We start from the raw sequence: 6,501 nt of genomic DNA, 5'->3' as shown, positions 1-6,501 counted from the left end.
AAGCAGAGTGCTTGGTGCCAGAAGATCAAGGAGGCTGGGCAAAATCAAGGGTGATCCTAGCTAAACACGTGGAGGTTAAGCAAAGCATTGAAGTCGGTTGGAGACGGCGTGTTGACAAAATCAAGCGAAGGGGATACCGGTGCAAATGACAAAGCGACTCGAGGGATCGGGAGCGGGAGAGACTTGCCAGCAGTCAAGATCGTATGACGGAGTACACGCGTCGATATCGAAGCGCTTGCTTAAGGTGTAAGCAAGGTGGTGAGTCACGCTTTGAGAAGCGTGCAGGCGGTTTCGCAGTTTGGCCTCAAAACCGTAGGAGGACTGGAGGAGTATGTGGCACCATCGTGAAGCTTGCATCGAGGCGAAGTTAAGTCATGAAGGCGCCACAGCCGTTCGATGAATGGAGAAAAAAATGAACCAAAATACCCTCGTTGGTAAATAGGAGTGTACTACAAGAGAGGGGTATTTTGGGGAAAATCTAGAAAACTTAGGAGCCAAGTTTCCTAGGCCTATAAATAGATAAGTAGGGCTAGAGAAAACTTTGAACCAGCCACTTGAGCCCCCTTGTGTCACCCATTTGAGAGTCTTAGAGCTAGGATTTTAGAGGAGAGAAGGATGAGTGCTTAGCCTATGTAATAGGTAAGAGTATTGAGAGATAAATCTTTGTAATCTGCCTAAAATAGAGCTGACCTCTTTGAGTAATAAAGTTTATATTTTTTGCATATGTTTGAATTCCCCTCCTTCTAGTTTTTCTCTATTGGTTCCCTTACAAGCTTACAAGTTTTTTTGTTTTCGATTTTAATTTTCGTTTTGGTTTTTTGGTTGAAATTTCAGCACCTTGTGAGGTCATTCTTCTTGTTGCTAGAGGCATAAAAACTCACATACGAGTGTATGCTCATGGGTCTTGAGTACCCTTGCCTCTAGATCATCAACTTGGAGCGATTCTTTACTCAGTGATCTTTTCTTTCAGCTGCAGTTTTTCACCTTTGCAGGGTTGTTTTTCTTGATGCTAGTGGCTTAAACACTCACATGCTCATGTATTTGAGCGGGTCTTGAATCCCTTGCCCCTAGACTATCATCTTGGAGGATAACCTTGTCCGGTGTCCATCTTCTCTAGTTTCTTTGAAAGTTGCGAGTTTTTTTTTGCACAAAGACACATGGAATGGTCTTGAATGGAACCTATGATTCATATTCCATCTGTGGAGTCATGTTGCCATGGAACTAATCTTCTTGCTTTGTCTCTCTAATTCTTTTGCTTCCGCTTGAGCGTTTTGAGGTACGTTGGGTGAGAAATAGGAAAAGACCATCTATTTCGAAAGAAATTTGTTGAGATGCCTATTCACCTTCCCTCTAGTCGTCATTCTCGTTCCTACAATAGACCACAACCTGATATATAGCCGTTACCTAAAAGCTAACTTCTCTCTGCATATGGCAGTCAGACCGTAGTACAACTGGTGGTTAGATCGCCACTAGTCCAATAGCTATATTAGTGCAATTATTCCTCTGACTCTAATGAAATATTGACATGGTGATCAAACCGCCATAGGTCTCGATCAGATCGTGAGCCTGGAATAAAGAGTAAAAACTATATATTCCCTTGGCAGTGACACTAGGACGCCCCATGATCAGACCGCGAGCCAAAGCAGAGAGTCCAAATTGTTTGCTCCCTTGGCAACCAGATGAGGAATCCCTATGTTGAGATCGTGACTCAAGAAACTACGCACTACAACATATTTGGCATTATATGACAGTCAATATTCATCACAAAATGATAATTTTTTGTCATAGGTGATATTTTGTGACATAAATCGATCGTCACGCCCATCGTCATAAATAGTGCATCATATAATGTATTTTATGACAAAATTTTCACAAAACGTCAAAAAGCTGGGGGCAAGCTGCCCGGCCAGGCACCATAGATTCTATGACGAAATTTTAATCGTCATGCAGTAACCCATTTGTGACAAAAAAAAATTGTCATGCATTTTCACTTTCTGTCATAGTTGAGTGATGTACCAATTACATGAATAGAATTTGTGACACAATATAATTGATATGAAGTATATTTGTCACAAAAGTACAAACACATAACTATATATTATTCCATATATAACGATAAACAATTTCCAGTTACATCTATACCAGCATTCACAACTGTTCATACATAACTCCACACACAAGCAATAACCAAACTAAACTGTGCTACATCTATACAGATTCATGAAAAGGAATGCCAACAAAAAGGCCAAATAATTATCTTCTCTTTGATCATACTCGTGGTCTTCATATCTAAAAAGCACAGCGGAGAAATTCAGTGTGCATAACTATCCAAAGTTAGTAATAGTTAGCAGAAGATAAAGATGATGATAACTGGTTCAACATATACATTGAGAAGGATTGTGGTGCTACACAACATATAATACCAGTTGCACAAAGCAGGAATAGGTGAATTATTCAACTATCTTCCTTAGATGTGAGGAGAAATATAAATGTTGAATTTCAGGAGGCTCAAACACTCAACCATGAGTTACTAAATTGAAATTTGCACATAACATCTGAAAAAGGGCAATATTCTTTGTATAAATAAATTTGATTGAACTCAGATGTAGTAGAGCTAACCATAAAAGAGTTAGAACTAAAAAAAATGAAAACTTGCTTGCTATTCTTTAAGTTATTGTAGTACATTAGTACTACAGGAAGGAAATAAAGTGCAACATTATCTCTGTAAAACTGACTTCTAGTTCATGTGCAGACTAAAAACTGGAAATCAAATGTTATAGTTGCTTTATAGTGTAAATAGCAATGCTTACTACCGGCTAACAATACTTCCCTTCATCTCAATCCAAGTCAGCTCCTCTCACATCCTTGGTCTCAACAACTGTGCTACATGTGTTCAGATAGAAAAATTTCAGAAATCAATGTCAAGATGTGCTAGCTATTAAATGAAAAGGAAAGTCGTTTCAAGTATATCATTGTGATCTAATGGCAAAAAATTTCCATAATAACAGCAAGGAAAAAGGCATGGGGAATAAGCAGTCTTTGTAAGCATCTTAACGAACAAATGGTGAGCAGGGTCAGGATGCCACTATATCAACCAAATCTGAAACTTAAAATTTACTCCTAATTCATATGGATTGCAAAACACCAATTCAAACCATAATCCTACATTTTGGCTAAGAGAAAACTGACTAATAAAAGCACTAACTTGCTTTGCTTGAAAGAAACTGAAATAGCAGTGAGATAATTGGAACAAAGCATTACAAATTCCCAAACTTGATGAATCGGGAACAGTATAATTTTGACACGACAGTATGATATGATCACATGACCATTCTCTCAATTGACACAAATATATGACATAGGACATGACAATATTAGTTGCTAGTGCTACTTGAATTCTTGGATTAGAGGTGCACCTTCAGTAGAGGTGTTGGACTTGTCATTGGCAAGTGGCAGCAGCGCCATATCCCCAAAGAGCAAGCGAGCCAAGGATGAACCAGAAGGAGTCTGTCCAGTAGTGGGCCGCATCCTCACCTCATTCAAAGCCATCAAGAAGTAAATTGTAGTTAAAACTCAAGAAAATTGGTGCTAGGAATGCAAACCTGTAGAAATATAAAACCAAATAACAGATAACACACAATGAATACAGATACTTCCATGAACATAAGGGAATTGGGTATTATAGTAAGCATAGGGGGAAAAACTAAATGTAGGGACAAATTGAAGTGCAATCATGGGGATACTGCAATTGCATTATTCTATTTCCTAGAATTTGGGACCATCCACAATAACACGATGAATATATATCATCAAAAAGGACTTCCAGAAAACATTCAGAAACAAAAATGACTAGATTCATCATGCATGCACTCATCGAATAGCATTTAGATGGGCCCGCACAAATCTAAGCTTTCTAGCCATATATGTTGAAGACACAATAGCTGAAGCATAGACAAGCTAAATAAGTAAATATAGGCTATTGGAACTAATATTTGCCTCCTGCCTTGTGGTTGATCGATCTAACCATGGAGTTAGCCTCTCTGTCGATCACCGCATCTGTGGCCAGAACTTGGAACTAAGGAGCAAATTTCAAGCGCAAATTTCAGAATGCAAGAAGATTTCAACAAAACGATGGAAAGAAACAACTGCGACCCTATCTAGAAGCTCAGCCTCTGAAAATCTGGAGCCTCTATTTAACCTGTCTATGGACGTTGGGGATTAATTTCTCAGAAATCTCAAGGAGACAAGGGTTAAACGATTCCAAAGTTTTTGCCTTTTCTCAGCTGAAATGGTTAGGTGTTTTCGAGTTTTCACAACACATATTTTCAGCAATACAAGCACTCAAAAGATAGTAATACAAAAAAGGAATGCCCTACCAAAACCAAAATTAAGGAAGATAGCTCACTCACTGTGGTCTCTCACTCCACCAGACGTCCAGAGAAACACCAAGGCTGCAGTGAGTGTCGTCGCTCGCTCGCCCGCCCGGGTCGCTCTTCCAATCGCCAGCACCTCGTCCACAAACGGATCAAATCGAGGTAGGGTGGCCTGGCGAGCAGCGGCTTGGCAGCCACCTGAGCTACGCGGCCTGGCGGGCAGCGACGGTGCAGGACGGGGGATGGGGCGACTCCGCGGCTGGGGCCAGCCGGGCGGCGGCGTGTGCGGTTGGTGCGGGCGTGCGGCTGGGGCCTAGCCGGTTGGGACGACTGGGGGTGGGGCCAGGGGGGCTGACCGGCTGAGGAGAGGAGAACAGGAGGTAGGGTTTGTGCATGAGCGCATCACAGCGTCTAGGTGTTGCACCACAACCGCGATGTGTTGATGGCTTGGCTGACCGCTGATGGGTCTTATGGGCTGATCCCGTGAAGATTAGAAACAGGACTGAAAACAGGATTATCCTGTCTAAAAACAGAAACCGATAAAACGAGTAGGATGAGATCTAAACCGTTTTTGATCTCGTATCCCAGATTGATCATTCTGTTCCCGTCCTGTTACTGTGTAAAACCCATGAATTCAAAAACGAGCAGGAAAATATGGGATACGATTGTCAGATACAACAGGATTTTCCTGTCCCGTTTTCATCGCTAGTGGCTCCATTTCCGTAAGTGTTGAAGGCTAGATTAGAAATTTTTTGGTCCAAATTTTTAATGCGCACCACAATATGGAGTGTTCGCCCAAAACATTTTATGACAAGATATATTACTATAGCCACAAAATGTTAATTCTTTTATGATAAAAGCATGTAATTATCATGGATTCTTTGACTTTTTATGACAAAAACACAATTAATTGTCAAAAAAGTAGCTACCCAACCTACCCTACTTTGCTTCATGACAAAATCGCACAGTTTGTCACAAATAATTCACTATACATGAAATTTTTGCATTTCGTCATGAGGGTTATCGTCATAAAAAGCTAGATTTGTTGTAGTGAGGGGAAATTTGCCCTTGCTCATTCAGCAGTCAGACCGGCCTCCCCTGGCGATTAAATCGCCAGCTACTTAGAAACATCTCATGGATATTTTTTCGGTTCTTCTAAAAGTGAATCCTTCATACAAGATTTCCAGCTTCTCTTAAGTGAATTCTTTACTCCAGATGAAATCCAAGTTTGAGCAATTATAGCACTTTTGATGTCTCAAGTAAACGCACATTAAATCCTCTTAATAGTATGACACTTATCCTATTAATCTGGTTATTTTTCTTCTCTAATCATCCTTGACCGGTAAAAAAAAAATGTTCAATATTTTATACTTTTGCCTTGAGTTAGCCATTTACATATCTTCCGCACATGCTTCTTCTAGCTTCTCAACAATTCTTGGACTAATCTTCTCATATATCAATGAAACATGTTAGTCCACATTTAAATATTGTCATTAATTACCAAAATATTTAAATATTCTCATATCTCCCTCGTTTTGGTAATTGATGATAATAACACTAAGAAGTGATGTGATTTTAGTTTTGAGCCCACTTTTAGCACAAAGAATAAAGATGACTCGAGGGCGAGATTCAAATAGCAAATAATTCAAAGATATGAAAATAAGTAGAGATAAATGATATCAAAACTCATGATATAAGGTAAACCTCCTACACATGTGCCCATAAGATTAGAAATAAAAGTATGGCATAAATTAAGAATTTGAATAAAATTTTGGCAGAGTTTACCTTGTATTCTTGGATCCGAGAAAAAAGAGGTATTATCAATGAGATCACTAGTTTGAATATGTCATGAAAAACGATTCCTCAAGGCATCCAACAACAACATTAGAACATAGTAATAGAAATGAACAAAAAGATACGCAAACTAACATAGTTCATCACATTACAATACCATAGGTTCTTAATCAAGATAAACAATAAGTTCACACACAGACTATCACTCAACCCAAAAGAAGCAGCATGCAAGTAATAAGGTTTATGACACATAAGAGAAAGACAATAAGAACCAAATCTCATACTTAAATAGCTAAGAAAGAAATAACAAGCTAAAACTAAATTAATAAAGCTT

At 39.2% G+C, this 6,501-nt stretch overlaps 1 long non-coding RNA gene across 2 annotated transcripts; it reads right to left on the bottom strand.

Moving 5' to 3' along the window:
* Nucleotides 1–2,807: 2,807 nt before the first annotated feature.
* LOC133923871 (uncharacterized) lies at nt 2,808–4,754 on the bottom strand. Of its 2 annotated transcripts, none has more exons than XR_009910676.1 (3): nt 4,410–4,754; nt 3,417–3,602; nt 2,808–2,883 (listed from the first exon to the last, which is right to left on the bottom strand). It is a non-coding gene; the product is annotated as an uncharacterized LOC133923871 (long non-coding RNA). The 2 variants fall into 2 exon arrangements; XR_009910675.1 differs by having other exon boundaries at nt 3,417–3,534; nt 4,410–4,745.
* Between the last annotated feature and the right edge of the window lie 1,747 nt (nt 4,755–6,501).

Source organism: Phragmites australis, chromosome 7 (genome assembly GCF_958298935.1).
Source record: "Phragmites australis chromosome 7, lpPhrAust1.1, whole genome shotgun sequence".
NCBI lineage: Eukaryota > Viridiplantae > Streptophyta > Magnoliopsida > Poales > Poaceae > Phragmites > Phragmites australis.
Note: the sequence above shows the minus strand (reverse complement) of the source record. Positions and strands in the feature narration are given on the sequence as shown.